This window comes from Meriones unguiculatus, chromosome 8 (genome assembly GCF_030254825.1).
Source record: "Meriones unguiculatus strain TT.TT164.6M chromosome 8, Bangor_MerUng_6.1, whole genome shotgun sequence".
NCBI classification, from domain to species: domain Eukaryota; kingdom Metazoa; phylum Chordata; class Mammalia; order Rodentia; family Muridae; genus Meriones; species Meriones unguiculatus.
The window spans coordinates 112292722-112315464 of NC_083356.1; the positions used below are offsets into that span (position 1 = coordinate 112292722).

Genomic DNA, 22743 nt, shown 5'->3' on the forward strand with positions numbered 1-22743 from the left:
GGCTGCTTCCCCCTCAGATGGAGGTGATCAAAAAGCCAGCCCATGAGTTTATGTCAGAGACTGTCCCTGTTCCTATTATTTGGGAACCCTCTTGGACACTGAGCTGTCATAGGCTACTTCTGTGCAGGGGTTCTAAGTTATCTCTATGCATGGTCCTTGGTTGTAGTATCAGTCTCAGAAGAGACCCCTGTGCTCAGATTTTTGGTTCTGTTGCTCCCCTTGTGGAGCTCCTGTTCCCTCCAGGTCTTTCTATCTCCCCCTTCCTTTATAAGATTCTGTGCACTCTGCCCAAAGTTTGGTTATGAATCTCAGGACATGTTTTGATACCCTGCTGGGTAGAGTCTTTCAGAGGCTGTCTGTGATAGGCTCCTGTCCTGTTCCCTCTCATCTCCGTCTTCTGATGTCCATCCCATTTGCCTTTTTGAATGAGGATTGAGCATCTTACCCAGGGTCCTCCTTCTTGCTTAGCTTCCTTAGGTGTACAGATTTTAGTATGTTTATTCTATATTATATGTCTAGTATCCACTTATAAGTGAGTATATACCATATGTGTCTTTCTGCTTCTGGAATACCTCACTCAGGATGATCTTTTCTAGTTCCCACCATTTGCCTGCAAATTTCATGATTTCCTTATTTTTAATTGCTGAGTAGTATTCTTTGTGTAAATTTACCACAATTTCTGTATCCATTCCTTAACTGAGGGACATCTGGGTTGTTTCCATCTTCTGATTATTACGAATAAAGCTTCTGTGAACATGGTTGAGCAAATGTTCTTGTTGTATACTTGAGCATATTTTGGATATATGTCTAGGAGTGGTATAGCTGGATCTTGAAGAAGCGCTATTCCTAATTGTCTGCAAAAGCACCAGATTGATTTCCAAAGTGGTTGTACAAGTTTACATTGCCACCAGCAATGGAGGAGGGTTCCCCTTTCTCCACAGCCTCTCCAGTATGTGTTGTCACTTGAATGTATGATCTTAGCCATGCTGATGGGTATAAGGTGAAATCTCAGGGTCATTTTGATTTGCATTTCCCTGATAGCTAAAGATGCTGCGCATCTCTTTACGTGTTTCTCTGCCATTTGATATTCCTCTACTGAGAATTCTCTGTTTAGCTCTGTACCCCGTTTTTTAATTGGATTTCTTGGTTTGTTGGTGTTTAACTTCTTTAGTTCTTTATATATTCTGGATATTAGCCCTCTGTCAGATACAGGGTTGGTGAAGATCCTTTCCCAATCTGTAGGCTGTCGTTTTGTTCTAATGACAGTATCCTTTGCTTTACAGAAGCTTTTCAGGTTCATGAGGTCCCATTTATTGATCGTTGATCTTAGAGCCTGTGCTGTTGGTGTTCTGTTCAAGAAGCTGTCTCCTGTGCCAGTGTGTTCAAGGTTCTTCCCCACTTTTTCTTCTAACCAGTTTAGTGTGCCTGGGTTTATATTGAGGTCTTTGATCCACTTGCACTCATTTCTCTGTTTTAAATCCAAGAAGTAAATACCCTCCTGCTATACATTCATTTTGTGACTTCCAGGAGACACTGACTTGCCCACCCACCTTCTCGGCCCTAATGAGAGTGTGTGCTCCTGGAGGACCCCCTTCTGTTTTGTTTTGCTTTTTCATATTGCAAACAAATAGATTGTGGTTTTATTTCAAGGCCCTTCCACATTTAAATCTATGAGAAATGGAAAAGGTAGGTCTGGCTTTTCTGGCTTATGCACTTTTTCCGCATGAACCTCACATTTGATTGCAACAGAGTTGTAATATAAAAGGTTCATTAACAGAATGTGGGGGGAAGGGTGTCTCCCAGGAATACAGTACATAAATGTAACTGTGTGGACTCTCATGCGTGTCTAATGACACTCTACCAATGCTACCTCTCCAAATGATTAGAACATATTCACTGTGAGGACCAGGGCACATTCTTAGCACTTCAGGCTTTGGAAGCCAAAACTGCCCTGAACGGAGCCCAAGCCAACAGTACTAACACTCCAGACAAAAAGCTCTTAAAAATAAAAGGTTGGATGATCTCTTCTAGTTCCCACCACTTGCTTGCAAATTTCATGAATTCCTTGTTTTTAATTGCTGAGTAGTATTCTATTGTGTAAATGTACTACAGATTCTGTATCCATTCCTTGGTTGAGGGACATCTGGGCTGTTTCCAGATTCTGGCTATTTCAAGTAAAGCTACTATGAACATAGTTGAGTAAATGTCTTTATTGAATGGTGGGGCATCTTTTGGGTAGATGCCCAGGAGTGGTATAGCTGGGTCCTGAGCTAGAGCTATTCCCAATTTTCTGAGAAAGCACCAGATTGATTTCCAAAGTGGTTGTACAAGTTTGCACTCCTACCAGCAGTGGAGGAGGGTTCCCATTTCTCCACATCCTCTTCAGCATGTGTTGTCACTTGAGTTTTTGATCTTAGCCATTCTGATGGGTGTAAGATTCAGCCTTGCCAGACCACAAAGGAAGAGGACCCAGGCAGTCCTGATGAGTCTTAACAAGCTACGGGCAGATGTCAATAGTGGAGAACTCCCCCTTTCAGTGGACTAGCGGAAGGGGATGAGGAAAAGAGGGAGGGTGGAGCTGGGGTGAGTTGAAGGAGGGAGCTTTAATTGGGATATATAATGAATAAATTGTGAAGAAAAAAATTTTTTTAAAAAATTGGGGCTGAAGAGACGGTTCCACAGCACCTGGGTTGGTTCCCAGCATCCTCATGGTGCCTCACAACCATCTGCAGCTCTGGATTCAGGGAATCTGATGCTCTCTCCTGTCCTCTGCAGGCACCAGGCAACCAAGTGGTACGCAGGCAAACAAGCAGGTAAAACACCCACACACATAAAATAAAATAATAAAAAATAAAACAAAATAACAAAATACTACGAGTAAAGGGGTTTTAGAGCACAAAAAAAGGTTAGAGAAAAACAACATAAAAAGTCCCTGATTAAGCGCAAATACTCTATACATTAGCTTTCAGGTTGCATTAAGAAGGGCACTGCCCCCTCTTACAAATATATGTCATTCCCTTAGCTAAATGACATCTGAAATTCTAAACACTCAAAGTTAGCCCTTCAGCAGGACTTAATAAAACGCCTGAGAGAACATTGGCTTGTTCATCAGTCATTTTCTGTTTAGTTTGAATGGGTCTCAGAACCATTTCTTAAAGTAAATTTTAATGTGAAAAGAAGAAGAAGAAGAAGAAGAAGAAGAAGAAGAAGAAGAAGAAGAAGAAGAAGAAGAAGAAGAAGAAGAAGTAGAAGAAGAAGTAGTGAGAGGAAGACTGAGACAGAACAATCCCAAACCATTAAGAAACTGCACTGGAGATGAGCACCCAGAGCCGGGCCACTCTGCGTGTTGGCAGCGTCCAGCGAAACTGCAATTCTCTACACTAGCTTCTCTGTAGAGCACAGCACAGCAGCGTTAGACGATAAGTACTAAACGTGCTGATTTGAATATATATTATTAATGTTCTGCAACAAACCACAACAATAATTTAGCTAAAAGATAAACAGCATGTTTCCTCCAGGGAAGATTTTTGTCACTGGCATTAGAATTGCCAGTACACTGGCACAATTAAAAGCACACCAACTTTTAGCACATTTCAGTTTTTAATTCTCTAGAGAACAAAATCCCCACTGTTGCCTGCATCCAGGATGCTCCACTCCTGCAGCCTTCTCCCTAAAGATGAAGTCACTGTTTTCTCAGCACGTGTTACAGAAAGAACCAACTATATCTAAAGCTGAGGCGGTCCAGCTAAGCCCCGATGCTCTTGTTAAGACTTCCTCGGGCCAAGATGCACTGTAGGTCTGCAAGCATCCTTAAAGGGAGAAATTACTTACAAGGTATACCTATGACAAGGGTTAACATCCAAAATACATAAGGAACTCAATTAAATACCAAGAAAACAACTTCCTCTTTTTAATAGCCAAAGAGCTTGACTAGACATTCCTATAAAATATACCAAAGATCAATATCACATTTAAAAAGTAGTCAATATCACTAATTATTATGAAAATGACAATTAAACCACAGAGATTTTTGCACACTACTTTAAAAAAAAACTGCAACCTTTAAAATGTGTTGCAACCATTCTGAATGAGATTTAAGCATCCTTCCTAGGATCCTCCTTAGTGTTTAACTTCTTTAGGTCTGTAGACATATATATATATATATATATATATATATATATATATATATATATAGGCTAGCCTATATGATACACCTAATATCCACTTATAAGTGAGTGTATACCAAGCCTGTCTTTCTGTTTCTGGGTTACCTCACTCAGGATATCTTTTCTAGTTCCATCCATTTGCCTGCAAACTTCATGATTTCCTTGTTTTACTTGCTGACTAGTATTCCATTGTGTAAATGTACCACACTTTATGTATCCATTCTTCAGTTGAGGGACATCTAGGTTGTTTCCAGATTCTGGCTATTACAAATAAAGCTGCTATGAACATAGTTGAGTAAATGTCCTTATTGAATGGTGGGGCATCTTTTGAATATACCCAGGAGTGGTATAGCTGGGTCTTGAGGTAGTGCTATTCCCAATTTTCTGAGAAAGCACCAGATTTTGGTTTCCAAGGTTATTGTACAAATTTGCACTCACACCAGCAATGCAGAAGGGTTTCCCTTTCTCCACATCCTCTCCAGTATGTTATCACTTGAGATTTTGAACTTAGCCATTCTGATAGGTGTAAGATGGAATCTCAGAGTTAATTTTTTAAGTGTTTCTCTGCCATTCGATATTCTGCTGTTGAGAATTCTCTGTTTAGCTCTGTATCCCATTTTTTAAGTGGATTACTTGATTTGCTGCTTTTTAACTTCTTGAGTTCTTTATATATTCTGATATTAGCCCTCTGTCAGATGTAGGGTTGGAGAAGATCCTTTCCTAATCTGTAGGCTGTCATTTTGTTCCGATGACAGTGTCCTTTGCTTTACAGAAGCTTTTAAGTTTCATGAGGTCTCATTTACCAGAAATGGTTAAAGAGAGGAACAGGATAGGAGCCTACTGTCAAGGGTCCTCTGAAAGGATCCACCAAACAGGGGGTCAAAGCAGATGCTGAGACTCACAGCCAAACTTTGAGCAGAGCACAGGGAGTCTTATGGAGGAAGGGAGAGGTAGGAATAGAGGGACATGGAGGGGACAGGAGCCCCACAAGGAGACTAACAAAGCTAAAACATCTAGCCCAAGGGTCCTGCAGAAACTGATGCACCAACGGAGGATCATGATGGAGGGGCCCCCTGCTCAGATGTGGCTGATTGACAGCTCAATCTCCATGTGGATTTCTAAGGGAGAGGAGCAGGATCTGCCTCTGTCATGAACTTAGTTGACTGCTCTCTGATCACTTGCCCCTGGTGATACAGCCTTGCCAGGCTACGGAGGAAGAGGATCCAGGCAGTCCTGATGAGACTTAACAAGCTATGGGCAGATGGCAATGGTGGAGAACTCCCCCTTTAAGTGGACTAGGGGAAGGGGATGGGGGAAAGAGGGAGGGAGGGTGCTGCTGTGGTGAGGTGAGGGAGGGGCCTTCAACTGGAATATATAATGAATAAGTTGTGAAGAAAAAAATTAAAATTAAAAAAATATATGAGAGATGGCTCAGTGGCTAAGAGAGCTCACTGTTCTTGCAGAAGACCAGAGTTCAGTTCCCAGCGCCTGTAACGCCAGCTCCAGGGAGCCTGACACTCAGGCAAGAGAACATATCGGCACACACACATATGCATGTAATAATAATAATAAAAGCATTTTAAATGTTGCCATGCTTTTTTACATTGATTTTAGGAGATTACAAAGTTGCAGTAATGATTTACTAAATAACATTAAAAGATTTCATACTACAATCTATACACCTAAGGAAGCTAATCATGAAGGAGGATTCTGGCTAAGATGATCAATCCCCATTCAGAAAGGCAAAGAGGATGGACATCAGAAGAGGGAGAAAACAGGGAACAGGACAGGAGCCTGCCACAGAGGGCCTCTGAAAGGCTCTACCCTGCAGGGTATAGAGGCAGATGCTGAGACTCATAGCCAAACTTTGGGCAGAGTGCAGGGAATATTATGAAAGAAGTAGGAGATAGCAAGACCTGGAGAGAACAGGAACTCCACAAGGAGAACAACAGAACCAAAAAAAAATCTGGGCCCAAGGGTGTTTCCTGAGAATGATATTCCAGCCAAGGACCACTCATGGAGATGGCCTGAAACCCCTGCACAGAGGTAGCCCCTGCCAGTTCAGTGTCCAAGTGGGTTCCATAGTAATGGTGACAGGGACTGCCTCTGACATGAACTGATTGGCCTGCTCTTTGATCACCTCCCCCGCCCCCGAGGGGGGAGCAGCCTTACCAGGCCACAGAGGAAGACAATGTAGCCACTCCTGATTAAAGCTGATAGACTAGGATCAGAGGGAAGGGGAGGAGGACCTCCCTTATTAGTGGACTCAGGGAGGGGAACCAGTGGGGAAGAGGAAGGGAGGGTGGGATTGAGAGGGGAGGAGGGATGGAGCTACAGATGGGATACAAAGTGAATAAACTATAATTAATAAAAAATAAAATAATTTTTAAAAACGAGTTTGTAATATTTTCTACCACAAAGATCATTTGTCATGAAACTCACCACAATGCTTGAGCATGGTATGACTTGTATAAATAAGTAAATAGGACTAGAAAAGAAAAGCCAGTAGTTAGAGGAAAGATGAATGAAAAAAATTATATGAGTTTCTGCAACTTGAGCTCATAGGAGATAGATAAAGGAGCCCAGGAGAGCAGAGCTCTTAACTGAGGTTTTGTTCCTTGGGCTGGGATGGGAGTGTGCCCTACATAAAGGACTGGGCAGCTTTTAGGTCCCCACAGCATTATCACGCTGGGTGTACGAGCTGACTCCCAAGGCTGCCTGCTGAGTGACAGACGCAGAAGCCCGACATTGCTGTGACACTGGGGAAGGTGGCATAACAGCCTCCGTACAGGAGATATGAGTGCAGAACCACTTCTCCCAAAGCAGTCTCTGCGGCTCAACGGAGGGCCCATAGATATTCTTGATTTTAACCATAAACAAGAGATGATAGTGATCTAGGAGAAAGGGGAAATAAAGGCATCCTAGTCTGATGACACTATGTCAAAGAAAACTAGAGCAAAGATTCATTGCTGGGGGTGGGGGTGGCTAGAACAGGAGGATCAAGTGTGGAGAAAGACAGTTATGGAAAGGAATAGGGAGAGAGACATGAAATTAGGAGGCTTTGGAGGGTTAGTATGGAAACCTAACACAGTGGTAACTCTCTAAAACATATACATATGTGAAGGCCATCTAAATAAAATTGCCAAATAGTGAGGGGCAGAGTCCCAACTGACCATCTCTTGTCACCAAATGAAGGTTCCAGCACCAGAATTTGTTTATATCTAATTGAGCGGTAAGCCAAAGGGGCCTCACTGGAATCCCCAAACAACTCAGGCTGTTGCTGTGGCAAAGCCTACAGGCTGCTCTCCCCAGATGGACAGCAAAGCCCCAGTGCTGAAGACAACACCTACTGTACAACTCACTGACCACGAAGATGTTCACCTGGTGTCTAACATAGGCTTCACCCTATGTCCTAGTATTTTTGTGACAGGAAGGTACTCTGTATGCTACCAAAGAAAAACATAAACCCCAAGCCATCCATGAACCCTTTGATTGACAATGGTGTGCTGCCTGCGAGATATGTTAGGGAAAGAGTGGTAGGAGTAACCAGCCAATAGCTGGCTTGACCTAAGGCCCATGCCATGAGGTGGAACACGTACTTGACACTGCGTGGGTAACCGGGAACCAGAGACTAGATAAGCCAGAGACCTAGGATAAAACCAAATAAAACTGATCTAGAAGAAACAGAAGAGGAGGAGGAGGAGGACAAAGAGGATGAGGAGGAGGACAAGGAGGCGGAGGAATGTACAGAAGGACTCAATGGTATTCTTCTAAACTCATAGATCAGTGACTCGCTCGTCCATCATCAGAGAAGCTTCCTCCTGCAGCAGATGGGAACAAATATAGACACCTACAGCCAAACATTATGCAGAGAGTGAGACACCTTAGAACACTCAGTCCTAAGTGGGATGCCTCCATCAAATCCCTCTCCTCAGAGCTCAGGGAAGATTGGGGAAGAGGAGGTAGAAAGAGTGTAAGATCCAAAGGGAATGGAGGACACCAAGAAAATGAGGCCCCCTAAATCAACATGCACAAAGACCATATGAACACACAGAGACTGAAGACCCATGCACAGAGCCTACACAGGTCAGCACCAGGCCCTCTGAGGATGTGTAATGGCTTCCAGTTTGGTTTTTTTATGGAATTCCTAGGTGTGTGAATGAGTAGGTCTCTGCTTCTTGTGCCTTCTCTTGGGCTCTTTTCCTTCTGTTAGTGTGGCCTGTCCAACTTTGATATGATAGTTTTTGTTTTATCTCATTATAATTTGTTTTGTTATATTTTTTAAAAAGATTAATGGATGGATGGATGGATGGATGGATGGATGGATGGATGGATGGATGAATGAATTAACTAATGAAAATCTAGCAACTAGGGTAAAGATTAACAACTTAACTGTCACTTATACCTGCTAGGAGAGGGAAAAATCAGTTTTTCCCTATGGAGTAACACTGGGCATATCAATCACTCTATGACAGACCTCATGTTCAAGGATAGTTGACCAATAGATAATGTAAGCCACAGTTTTTTGTGGGGTTGTTTTTGGTTACAGTTGATGGGTTTTATTGTTATTGTTCATTTGTTTGTTTTCTTTTTTAGTGCTATTTTGTTTTCTTTGTTTGGAGGTTTTGCTATTGTATTGGGTTTTTGTTTGATTGGGTTTTATTTTTGAGAAATAACTTAAAGTTGGGTGGGTAGAGGGGGATCTGAAAGGACTTAGAATAGAAGAATATGATCAAAACATTTAAATTTAAATATTGTGTAAAGTAATAAAAAGAAAAATATCTGATGCAAGGCGAGCATCAAGAACTGAAGGCAAGCTTTACACAGATCTGAAGGTGAAGAGAGAAACTGAACAGATGACATGGATCTTAAAATAGCCAAAATTTTCCCTGTGGAAGAGTTTAGGATCAAGGATCTTCTCAAAATGAAGCAAAGAAAACATGGCACTAATCAACCAGATGAGAAATGATTGTATAAACACAGAGAAAAAAAGAAAAAAGGAATGAATAGAGTGATACCAAGATTTAAGGAAAAGACCAACAGACTTTTAAAGCAGGCCAGTCTTATTTCTGCAGGGAAGCTGAGATGATAATTCTAAGTGGAGAAATAAGGAATAAAAATATGGCGTTTAAATTTACTTGATACTGGCTCTGCTAATGCTACCCCCGTTTCGTCTCCCCCTCGCCTTACCACTGAGTGCTGAAAGATGGTGTCATCACTGACATCACCAAAGAACATCTGGCAGAGGTCTGTGCCGAGAGGGCAGTGCACACCAGGAAACACTCATACCGAGCTGTGTGGGTGTGCAGAGGTGAGCCTCTACCAACAATAGTAATGTCCTCATTCAAAATAAAACATAAGGCGCTGGCTTGACTCTTTTCCTACAGCACAGTCACGTAATTAGACTCTTATGCAAAGTATTCTTGGTAGAAAAGTGATTTGATCAAAATCTCATATTTCTCCAGCACTGTCATCGATTGCAATTTTGTCAAAATGCCAAAGTTTCCGAGCAACAATGCCAAAACATTACTAAACTGGAAGATGCCAGCTCTTTTTCTTCTTTTGTTTGCTTTTCAGTAAAAACAATAAACAAACAAAAAACATTATCTGAAATGTTATCAGTTATCAGTTGCTATAATTCTTAGCACATTTTTTTTTCTATAAGCTTATTCAGTCATTCTAAAGGGCAACATTCCATGCCTTCTGCTCAAAATCTGTGCGCTCTATAAATGTGTAAGAGAATCCATGGGCAAGGAAAGACCACCAACCAAAAATGTTCTAAAAATATAACAGGATGGTAGTAAATGAGTCTATCTAAAAGTGTCTGTTGAATCAAAAGAAGGCACGAAAGATTGGAAGAAAAGAGAAGTGTTGGGCAAATTACCAATAATATGTAAAAATAAATACTACCTACTTCTCATAATTACTTCACGGGAACAGTGATTAAAAGTCATCAAAAGTAAGTTTCAATCTTTAAAAAGATGTTGAGGAAAATGATAAAACACAAAATACACAGATATTATGTGGTGTGAAATTGCTTATATATATATTAATATATTGTGAGAAATGCAGACATGGGTGGTTAAATAGTATCAGCTCACAAAGCTAACACAACAGCAACCTCTGGCAAAGACAGCGAAGTACCACAGAGGGCAATCTGTCTGACAGACGGGCATGCTCTGTCGTCTGACTTCATCTGTGTTGTACACATATCCGTTGTTAACAATTCATTACACCGAGACGTTGCTATTTTTGCCACTTGCCTTTACTCATTCTGGTGTTTTATCAGACATATTTTCTTAACTACACAAATAAAAAGCAGAGCACAAACGAGAGCAGCAACATTTCCTCACACAGATCATCATAAACCCGTGAAAAGTTCTAAACTGTCAACTTTGTTGAAAAGATTCTGCAAAGTCATTCAGGAAAAAAAAATCAGATAAAGCCACAGGGGGCAATACACAGCAGAAGATGAGCCAAAGAGGTTTCCATTTTCCTGACAAATGTCTCCTGTATGTTTATAAAGGAAGCAAGAGCCTGAAACTTTACACATTATCTAAGTCTCAGCGATGAGCGCGTCAACCTTTGTTTAACACCATTTCTCAAAAATTGCTAAATTTCTGTTTCAGACGCTGCTGTGAGGCGAGAAGCTTCTCACAGGTCATGTGACACGTCATGGATCTCTGTGAGACACTGCGTTACAGCTTCCTGGCCAGACTGTGAAATCCCTGTCACTTTCATTACAACAATATTACCAGAAAACCTGGAAAAGTTTGTGTTAATGTTACTGTAAAATATCACATATTGTCTAAGACATAACATTAAAATGAACACTTATACACACACACTCACCTAAACACATACAGAGACACACACACACACACAGATGCAAACACACATACACATACTCACACCCACATATACAGACACTTATATTCATACACATATGTGCACACACACATACACAGGTACATACATATACACACAGGCATGTACATACACACACATAAACAGACACATATATATGCTCACACTCACGCACATATACAGACACAAACCCATACACATGTATGCACATACATACACAACACAAAAACGTAGATACATTCATTTATACATGCATACACACATGTTCAAACACACATACGTGTGCATACACTAATACACATTCTCTCTCTCCCTTCCTCCCTCCATCAGTTCCCTCAGTGCCCATCAATCTATCTTAAAGAAGAGTTAAGAAATGAATAAGTACAGGACTGAATGAGTAAAAACAGGTTTAAGAGCTTAAAGCCAGACATTCAGCATTGTCTTCCAAGCCACTCCTGTCTCCTTATGTTAAAAATATACACTAAATAGACGCCAATCAATCCTCACTAAAAGTGCTGCATTTCAAAGGTATATGTACTTCTCCGTGGATTTTGTCACAGTACCGAGTTTTAGTTTACTCTGTTTGTCTTACTCTAAAGTTATGCTAGGTCTGGCTAAATGGTGGAGCACTTGACTAGCATGTTTGAGACTTTGGGTTTGATTCCTAGCACCTGAGTTACAATAAATAGATGATAGATAGATAGATAGATAGATAGATAGATAGATAGATAGATAGATAGATAGATAGATAGATAATATAAATAAAGCTATGATCTGATGTTTTAAAAATCATACGTAGTAAGAAAAGTAAAGCGTCACACCTCCAGCTCAGTAGTGCCCACACAGCAGCCAACGCTTCTATACTCAAAGTCTCCTCTAATTAAGCAAGAGCTGCTTTGGGACACAAGCCCACGCCGTGGCACCTATCACGTATGATTACAACGGTTCCCATCCCACAACAAACAAAACACTGAGACGATGAAAGACACTTGGGGGTAACTATTTCCCCAAAGTCCAGTCCCACTTCCCCAAAGTACAACATTCCTTGATCTGGGCCTGCTAGAGCCACAGACAGGGAATAATTTCAGACACGATGAAAATAAAAAGAAATAAATGCTAGTTCTCTGGCTAAAAAACACATTAGATCATTAACTCAAATCATCTTCCTGACTTTTCAGGATTCCAGTCAGTCACGGAGCATCTACAGAAGTTCTCAGACCTGTTGGTGGGTTGGCTGAGAGGTCTTGGGCTCCGCATTCAGTAGCTGTAGATTTGTGAAATTAATAAGTATAAGTGCTAACAAAGGAGGTGTGGTTCCCTTTGCATCACTTTTAAAGCTGAGATTTCTTTCCAAACTACCCTTTTCTTGTATGAGGAAAATGAATGGTCGGTAGTTAGAGCCTGATACTCACTGACTTGTCCCACAGGAAAAAGGCAGGGGGAGGGCCACACCCGGAGGTGCACGGCTCAACAGACAAGTGTTAAATAGCTCCTTTTCGCCTTCACGTGGTACTCACTAATACACCACAACATATGAGAAGCATCTGTGTGGCATAGATAGATGCACGCTGTCGCTGGGTGGGGGAACACAACGTTCCCAAGAGCGCTGTGTGAGAGATCGCTCTGTTAATGTAAAATAGTCCATGAAGGACCACATTAAAGTGCAGTGGTTTGAATGTGAAGGCCCCAACCCCCACATGTGAATGCTCAGTCATCAGGGAGCGGCACTACTTGAGAAGGATTTGGCAGCCGGTGTGGCCTTGTCAGAAGTGGGTCACTGGCGGCCGACGTTGACACCATGCCGAGCCCAGTTTCACTGTCTCTTCCTGCTGCCTACAGATCTGGATGTAGAACTCTCAGCTACGTCTCCACGCCATCTGCCTGCACACGGCCATGCTTCCCTCCATGATGATCATGGACTAAACCTCTGAAGCTGGAAGCCAGCCCCAGTTAGACACTTTCTTTTATGAGAGGTGCTGTGGCCATGCTGTCTCTCCTCAGCAATAGAATATTGACAGGACACAGGGGCAGAGAGACACAGAGACGGCAACAGACAGAAGAGAAGTTTGATTCCACTGAGAGGTTTACAATACAATAGACCTTTCGGGGACATTGTTTTAAAACACTTATAAAAATGCAAGTAGATAGCAATGGGCTGCAAATGCCCCTACAGTGTAGAAAGGCTGACTACATGCATTTTTATGAAAGCTCTGAGGAAAAGCTGCAGGAGACCAGCCTTAAGGAAGAGACACCCAAGCTGCTGCCAGCCAGGAAGTGCGTTTAAAGGAACAATATCCAAAGCCTTGTGTTACTCCAGTAGCACAGACTGGAATGTTCCTACAGTTGTTTTTTATCTTTGCTCCTTTGTACATCATGCATGGTTGCATACACTGTGACCAGGTATTTTAAACTGCTAAGCGGTGATGATTGGAATGAGAGAAGAGGAAGAGGGAGAAGGGGCTGCAAGAGAGATATGATCAGTCTTCACTGCACTTGAGAGGACTCCCAGCCTCCGTGGACATCCAGGCCGGACATCACGCAGCCCACATGACTGTTTCCTGATTATCTTTCTCTTGACCCTCTGTCCCTCCATTACCACAGATATATTTTCTATTAACTTGACTGATCAAATAAAATTAGCAATTATTGTGTCATATACATTTTAAAACATCATTTAGAGCATTATTTTATGACCTTTTCATATGGGCAGTCACGGGCTTAGAAGGACAAACACTCAGTGGTACATTATAAGCAGAAATGTTCTCTATCTGTTTCATACCAAGTTTTAAAAGCTCCTGTCTGGGGCCTATAAAACTACCAGTGTCAAGAGCTTGTTACAATGCAAACGGAGAAGAGCAAGATCCAATCGCCCTGTGCTGGCTCCTCAGTCTGTTGGACTCTTTCCTGCTTTATCTAGTCCCTGCCGTCTCCTTAGATTATCTAAAACTTTCCCTTGCTTATTGCAGGAAACCCTTGTCTGGCCAATTCCTGTTCCCAGGGAGCCAACTTTTCTCCAGTGGGTCTCTTTAGTTCATATCATTCCTGTGAGACCAGCTCAGTCCAAATGGGAGCTCTTGTCCCAGACTAGGGCATTGTTAAAGCTCTCTATAACGTCACTCTAGGTTGCTGTAAGTTCACAAACGTAAGTAAGGGTCACATAGCCTGGAACAGACAGCTTAGGAGTGTGTGTGTGGCCAAGAATGAAGTCATCACAGAAAACACAGATCTGAGAGATGATGCAGACAAGGTCTATCCTTAAGTCATTAGGAACTAATGTCAACCAGGTCGTTGGTTTTTTTAATTTGTTGTTTGTTTTAGTTTTGATTTTGGAAACAAAATCCCACATAGCTCTGGCTAACCTTAAACCGGATGTGTTACTATGAATGACCTTGAACTTGTGGTCCCCCTGCCTCTGTCTCTCAAGTGGTAAGATTACAGATGTGTGTCGCCACACTCAGTTTATGCTAATGGGTAGAATCCAGGGTTTTCTGCATGCTACAAAAGCACCCTAGAGCTGAGCACAGTGGCATGGGCCTGTAATCACAGCACACAGGCACAGGCAGGGGGATCTCTGTGAGTTCAAGGCCAGCCTGGTCTACAGAGTGAGTCCAGGACAGCCAAGGCTACACAGAGAAACCCTGTCTCAACCCTTCCCCCAAAAAAAGCACTCTGTCAACAGAGCTACATCTCCAGACTTATATAAGTAAATATATTTAATAAAATGAAGAAATCACTTTGATTTTTAATCTATAAAAAGAAAAGGCAGTTATACCAGGTGACATGACTCAAACCTGGAAGGTATTATATTAACCATTACAGTAACTATATAGTCATGTGATGAGACAAAAGAAACACTGCCTTCCTGGGCAAAGGGAGAGATGGTCTCATCCGAAGTAGAATCCTTCTTGACTTAAAAGTTTTTTTTTTAATTCTCATAATCTAAATCTCAAACTCTAGTCATTATCCTTTCCCTCTATAGCAGTGAGATTGCTCTTGTACCTTTAAAAATGGTTTAAATTGGGATGATGCTAAAAGGCATAAAACAGCAACAGTCTATTAAATGGCAGAGGTGAGCAGCTAAGCTGACAGCATGGCAGGGCGAGAAAACAAACAAGGTAAGAAATTTTTTGAAAACGTCTTCACAAAAACAATTAGCATTGAGTACGTCACACAGGGAGCGTTAACATGTCAATATTTCATCTCGGCTGTACCCAGCCAACTCCTGGAGAATCTGTCACTTAGGATTCTCCACTCACTTCTCCTTGATTTTAACAGTTCACTGCCATTCTGGAAGAACCTCCTGGGTATGAGGTCTTTTCTGTGTTAGTAAACTCTGGCATGAACTCCAAAAGGTCATCATGGCTCAGCAAGCCAGGGAAAATGTCAGGAAGTTAAGAGTCCAGGGTCAGCACTCCAGTGTCACCTAGGTAGATGTGGGTGTGACTTCTGGGGAACAGTGGACCACATACACTGCCTCCAAACTGCATCTGACTTGACAGCTGGAGAAGGCAGGAGAAGTCCTTGGGCAAACACAGACATCCTGCAGTCTAACCAGGAGATTCAGAACACCTACATCCGAAGCAGGAACTCAGGTAGGAAGTGTTTGAGAGCTCAGCTGTCAACCTCTTCTCTGTCCCTTTCCTACTGAAGGGCCTTCGAGAAGCATAAGTCAGCAGAGAGCAGTGAAGCTGACAGTTAGCAGTGGGGAAACAGAAGGGGAACCGTAAATCCAGAATCACACCCTGATTAAACTGATGAAAAATCTGGACTCTAAAAGTTTTAAAACTTGTCTTGACCGGACAGGGCATTATGTATTTCTGGTGTTTGACCTCAGAACCTTGTTCCTTTTCCAGGTTGAACCTCAGTCATGAAACAGCCTGCCACAGACACACACAATTAAATCTGTCCTTAAGAGCCATTAGCATGCCAAAAACGATTGCCACCAAAGTTAATTTCCTTAGTAACCTTAAATGCATTCTAGACATAAGTCAACCAGGACATCAATAGTTATTTGATTGGCGGAAGTTCTGACAAAGCAAAATAAAGGTCCATCTTCCAAATACAGACCTGAAAGAAGACTAGAAAATTCCTTCTCAGCCTAGAAGCAGCACAATTTAACTTTTCAATTCTCAGGATCAAGAAATTGTTACCATAGTTTTAAAAGATTTTAAACCCTTCGAATGTGATATTCCCTTATTTTGTTCCAGAGAAGTGAGGAAACACATGAAGCAGGCGACTGTGCCACTGTCATGGAATAAATTAATGAGCAGAGACATTTAAACAGCATCACAGGTTTTCGCTATAGAACACCAAAATAATTAGCAGTTTTCACTGAAAATCTTGCTCCTTCTTTTACAAATCATTAAACAGAGGCGCTTTTTTTCCTCATGAAATCGCTGTGCGACCCTATTTTTCTTGCATAATGTTTTTTTTTTCCATTTTAAAATAATGGCTTATTTGTTCATTAACTCTTTAAACTTTGGGTATCTTTTTCACAATTTAAATTCAGCCCCAGCCTACTCTGTTAGTAAAGGAAAGTGTCAAAGTTGGGTGGAGCAAAAGAAGAATTTTATAGAAAATTGTGAAAAATTATAGAGGATTCACCTCCCAAAGGAGTTTAGTTAGACAACTCCTCCTCCTCCTCCTCCTCCTCCTCCTCCTTCTCCTCCTCCTCCTCCTCCTCCTCCCTCTTCCTCTTTCTCTTCCTCTTCTTCTGAGAAAGAGTTTCTCTGTGTAGCCCTGGATGTCCCGGGCTTGCTTTGGAGTCCAGGCTGACCTTGAACTCACAGAGCTCTGCCTGCCTCTGCCTCCCTGAGTGCTGGAATTACAGGTGTGCTCCACTGCACCTGGCTGCTTAGTGAGACTCCTAACACAACAACTTTTAGGTTCATGATGTCTTAAAATGAATAGATTTCTGCAGCCAAAACTCCCAAGGTCACTTACTATGGAGTGTCAGGCATTCCTACAATGTAAATTGGCATGCCACCTTCGTGGGCCATGGATTTCCCACACCGGGGCAAGCCCTTGCTTCCTGCTGTATGTGTGGAGATGTTGCCATAGGTTAGCATTAATACAGGTAGATAAAACAACACACTGGTCCTCCGGGGTATGGAGCATCATGAAACCAGCAGAAATCCCGAGATGGACAAAGAGGCGTTGTCACTGAAGCTACGTCCAGAAACATACATAGTATCCTAAGAAAGAGGTATTAAAAACCCAGCAAGTGTGTGCGCTTGTGTGTCTGTGTGTGCATGTGCGCTGCCATTTAGAAAACAAAAGCATCCTGATACCTGCTTTCATTGACATTCTCATCATACATAACTGACACCATAAAAATAATTGTAATTTGAATCAAAAATGGAACAAAATATTTGATAAATGTACCTCTGCTCTGGGTGCTGTCCTTTAAGCTTCTGACAGATTTATTCTTTTCAGTCTTGACACTCATTCCATAAAGTTTCGGAAGTTATTTATGCGCTGAGAAATGTCTGCATCAATTCTGTCGGCTTCTGTTACGATGTCTAAGACAATTCATGTACACAGTATTGTTCTTCCACCTGACAGTTGGGGAAGACCAGTAAGGAGGAGGAGGAAGTGTGAAAGAGCTCTGAGTCTTGAAGCCGGCTCCGATTGTTTCCTAAAACAGACTCTAAAAGGGAAAAGGAAAGATTTCATTAACTTTGAGTGTCAAAAGTTCACAGCAAACCTACTAAACTTCTCAGTGACTTTGCACACATCTAACACGCTAATGCATTTCACACTGCTCTACTCTCACCAAGGGGAAGAAAAATTTAAGGCTTATTTTACAGACTTCTTTTTGCTAAACCAGTTATGGAAATGAAGACCCTGACCTTCCTACCATTTTAATTAGAATCACTGACAGTCATCTCCAAAAATAAATGCTGTTTGTTTCTTTTCAAAAGCTATTTGGCTGAGTGGTGGTGATGCACACACCTTTAATCCCAGCACTTGGGAGGCAGAGGCAGGCAGATCTCTGAGTTCGAGGCCAGCCTGGTCTACAAAACAGAGTTCCAGGACAGCCAAGGCTATACAGAGAATCTCTGTCTCAAAAATTAAAAATTAAAAAAATAAGAAAAGGCTACTTGCCCCTTCCCTAACACAAATCCTGGAGGTTATGACTCCTAAAGAAATTAAAACACATTCACTCAATTTCATTACACTCCTATTAGGAATTCTACTTAACAGACTAGAGTGAAAATTTAACATTATTAAATAATGAAAATGAAACAAATCAAAAGAAAATGACATGATAACAAATATATAATTTATATTAAATCACCATATATGTATGCATGATTACTTATTTGGCTAGTCTGAGTGTCTGGGAGGATTTGGTTGGAATCTTTCATGATCAGTTGTATGTGGGGTTGTTTGTAAATATGAAAAACGATGCCCTGACCAAGTTCTGGGAATGGTCAGGTACTTTCCCACACGGCGGCAGAGCGAGGAGCCTGTGAGACGGTCCTACAGGAGGGATTACAGTTCTCCCTGATACACTATTCAATTTTTAAAATTAAGCATAAATTTTTACCCCAGTGTTTAAATCAGCCACCCACCCCTACATTGTGAAACTCAGTTCTCTCCTCCTCTTCTAATCTTCCTGCTTGGTGCCAGTGGGAGCCTTCAGGGCCTCTGCTTTCTGTACCAATTCCTCTCATCAGCTCTTTCTTCTAGATCAGTGCAGACCTGTGTGACTTGCTAGTGATCCCCTTAAGAAACCTCCCCCATGGTTTCCACTTTCAGATGCTCACCTGAAGTCTAGCACAACCATCAGTCCCCTCAAAACCACCGTTTCCCCTGACTTTTCCTTCTCTGCTCACAGTACTTTTCCCCTCCAAAGCCCTACCTTGAATCTCCTTTGTTGAGCTCCTCATTCACTTCCTAAATTCACACCCCAAAGTGCTCATCCTCTCTGCCTCAGCTTCTTCTCTAACCCCATCCTCAACCTCTCCAATGTTATTTTCTCACACACCACAAGCAACCCTCTGTCCGCCGAGAGGAGAATGTTCCCAAAGTGCCACAGTGATCATAGTCCTCAGATTTTCCGGATTTTTTTACCCAGAGTTTCCAACAAGAATAACAACTGTCCCATCCCTGTCTGCTACCCTGTCCCATAGAGTTCCTGCTGTACCTCTCATTTGAACCTGTCCACATCAAAGGCCAGCTCAGGTTTGTATCTCTCCTGTGGCCTTCTGTGAGAACAATGACTTTTTCTTCCTGAGACATATTGCATTAACTGACAGTCTGACACTCAACCCAAGAAACAGGTCTAAGTCAGCCATGCTGTTAAGTTGATCTAGGAACCCCAGTACACGTGCTACCTCTGTTCCAAGTCTCAGCTTCTCAGTTAAGAAAGTGTCAGGAAGGTCTTAAGAATATTCTGGTTTCTAAGGTATGATGCCCCAGCTGTCTAACCATGCCTGAATAGCACTGTAAGTCACACCATTTCAATGAGCCTTGTACACAATCTCTACATGCTCTAGAGAAAAACAGCTTTTTCTTCTCATTGGTATTTGATGCTTAATATTATATGTTATATTAGGTAAGCCCCTGGGAAATATTTTGAGATCACTGATTAATAAATCTATTGAAAGTGGTATACTCTTTGAACTAAATGAGCCCAAACTGGAACTCAAGACCTTGATACTTATTGGTGCAGAGTTTGATATGCCCATTTGTTTATTTTTCTGGCATTGCTGTTGTTTGGGGGGGGGTGATGGTGCGTGTGTGTGCGTGCGTGTGTGTGTGTGTGTGTGTGTGTGTGTGTGTGTGTGTGTGCGCGCGCACGCGCGCGCACGCTTGTTGAGACAGGGTCTCACTGTGTAGCTTTGGGTGGTCTGATGCTCACTATGTAGACCAGGCTGCCCTGAACTCACAGAGATCTGCTATTTCTGCCTCCTGAGTGCTAGGATTAGAGGTGTGGACCACACTGCCCAGCCTCTGAGTTTGATACTTTCAAACAGCATGTCATGGAGCAGTAGTTTTCCTCAGAGCAGTTCTGATAGCAACTCTAAGCACTGAAAAAATCAAATCTGGGACTTGAAAGGGGAACCAAGGAGAAACAAAGTACCATGAGCACAGAAACCAATCGAGGGAGAAAGTTTTAAGGGTGTCTTGGAAAACAGAGCCAAAAGAATCAATGTATTTTAAAAGATTGTTCATTAGATTGGCTTACATGATACGGTTGAAATAGAGTCCAATGTCTTATGCCTCGCACTGGAGAGGCAGAAAGTCTGGTAATTGCTTGGTCCCTAAGGATGGGTACTTTACCTATCCTGGTTTGGTTCCAAAGGCCTGGAGGACTCCTCGAGGGTGGCTAGTTCTAACTTCAGGAAAGGATCAGCAGTGGCAGCAACAGGGTAGGCAAACATACCAATGAGCACGAAGGCCAAGGAAGCACGGTGGAAAGTCTTCTGAAGGTGGCACCTCCATTTGGGGCGGGTTTTTGCATTTTAATTGAGGCAATCAAGACAGTCCACACGCAGATGTTTCTACAAGCCAATGCAATGTAGACTTCCCATAACGGAGACTCTACGATGTACCATGTTGACCATTAAATCTATCCGTCACAAATGGGAAGGTGAAGGCGATGCTTCAGTGATAATTGTGTTTGGCTTCTTCTGAGAAGGTGAGATGGATGCAGAAAACTCTGAAGTCACAGCCAAACAGCCTTCTCCACATTTCTTTAAGAAATCCAGAGGTAAACATACAAGGACTTCACTACGAGCAAGCAGTTTTAATCTGATTTTCTGACACTTACTAGCCTCATCATAAATTAACTTCTGATGTGATCTTTTTTGTCTAGCAATCACTGCTGAAAACACCCATCATGCTTATTAAGATAACACAAGCTGGAAATGGTGAACTAGTTCACAACATGAGGTTATTAGTTTTGTTTTGTAACTGCAAGTGCTTCTCTTCTCATCTCAGGTCCTCCAATGCTTCCTGCCCCAGCCAGACCTTCTGCTGTGAGAAGATGCTTGAGAAACTTGTTCATAATCAACAAAATCACTTAAACAGATACACACTCCAAATGCAAGAATTCTGCCCTGTGAAAAGAACAGGTGCCATGCTACAGATAAAGAGCATTCTCCATCAGAACAGGATGAAAGAAACTTGCATCCAGCCAGGAAACGTAGCTTTCCTGACCTTCTGAGCTGTCGATGATATTGTGCTTTTTAAGCTTTTTGCCAAGGCATCCAAATCACTGCGTTTTGGGAAAACAACCAAGTAATATAGTTTAACACATCAATTTGTTCTAAGAAACTATTTTTCCCCTCAAAGGAATTCCATGAGCGGGTTTATTTCATAACACATAAGCAAACATCTTTCATTTTTAAGATGTATATGGCGCCACTTGTGACTGGTGTCTTCAAGACTATAACTTATTCATAAAAATAAATCAGATGTTTCCGCAGAGCAAGTAAAGCTGCTGCCGTCTGTCTGCTTGCTCCCGGTACCTAATGAGGCATGAGACAGGCTTTGAGAACAATCAAGCTGTTTACTTTCCTCTGGTCAATAAAGAACAACCAAAAGAAAAAGAAAAAATAAATAAAAGCATTAGAGTTTGTATTCATCTATATCACAGAGAAAATGAATGGACGTGAGGACTGAAAAAAGGAAATGTTTTCAACATGTAAAATGCCTGCAAGTCTCTCTATAACAAGATAAAAGCAAGGGACGATAAGCAGGAAGGAGTGAGGACTGTGATGCTATCAATAGCATCAAGATGAAAACAACGTGTGTCAGTGCAGCTGAAGATACTGTCCTCATGCCTCAGAGGCCAAGAAAAAGACCTTGGTCATTAACATTAAAGAGACAATAGTCCTAAAGGGAGTAGATGTGTTTTAACAGAAGTCACACGCACAAAACGAGATGGATTAAAACCCTAGCTTGGCAATGTTCTCTTTAAAATCCAACAGCTAAGCTTGCTCTTGCAAGGAAAGCAACTCCAGCAGCAGCAGCGACATTTTCATTGTATAATCCTGGTTTGCGTGCCATTTAAGGTAGTATTTAAGAGGAACGTGGGGTCGCTTATGTTTGCAACTTTTATGTGTTTCTATTGGGAAACACGACTTAAGAACCGGCTTGCTTGTCCTTGCAGCCCCACCTGCTTCCTGGTGCTAAGGAGAATACCGGCGGTGCTGCCTCCGTGGCCCACAGTCCAGGCTGATCTCCCACGGCTGGGTCCCTGCCACAGAGCAGAGGAGAACACCTCCTCAGCAAGGCCATGTAGCTTTGTAAACATCTCATTTATTCATAATGCCCACAGCCCTGTTAGAGGAGACAGACTCACACGGGGCTGGGTTCCTCTCAAACATACAGAACCCCTCACACTGACCTTTCCTGTTCTTCTTATCTGTCCCAGCTGCTCTCACAGCCAGCTCCCAAAGAATGAGTCCATCCTGAAATAATTTTGCTCCTCTAGTGAGCTTTTGCCTGTGGAAATACTAACAGGACTCATTTTGGTGGACGCTTCTAAACCAACAGTTCTCAGCCTGTGGATCTCAACCCCTTTGAATGACCCTTGTACAGTGGTCACAGATCAGATATTGACATTATGATTCATAACAATAGCAAAATTACAGTTATGAAGTGTCAACAAAAATAATGTTGTGGTTGGGGTCAGCACAGCATGAGGAACCATATGAATGGTTAAGGGTCACAGCATTAGGACCCTGTTCTAGGC

The 22743-nt window shown here is 42.1% G+C and overlaps 1 long non-coding RNA gene across 1 annotated transcript in view; it reads right to left on the reverse strand.

Annotated features, from left to right (window-relative positions):
• The window catches only part of LOC132655927 (uncharacterized), a 99477-nt gene extending 78576 nt beyond the window's left edge, over nucleotides 1–20901 (reverse strand). The window contains exons 1-2 of the long non-coding RNA XR_009593888.1: nucleotides 20428–20901; nucleotides 17418–17682 (exon numbers count right to left, since the gene is read on the reverse strand). This is a non-coding gene — a long non-coding RNA (uncharacterized LOC132655927). The remainder of the gene's footprint in view (nucleotides 1–17417; nucleotides 17683–20427) is intronic.
• Nucleotides 20902–22743: the final 1842 nt, after the last annotated feature.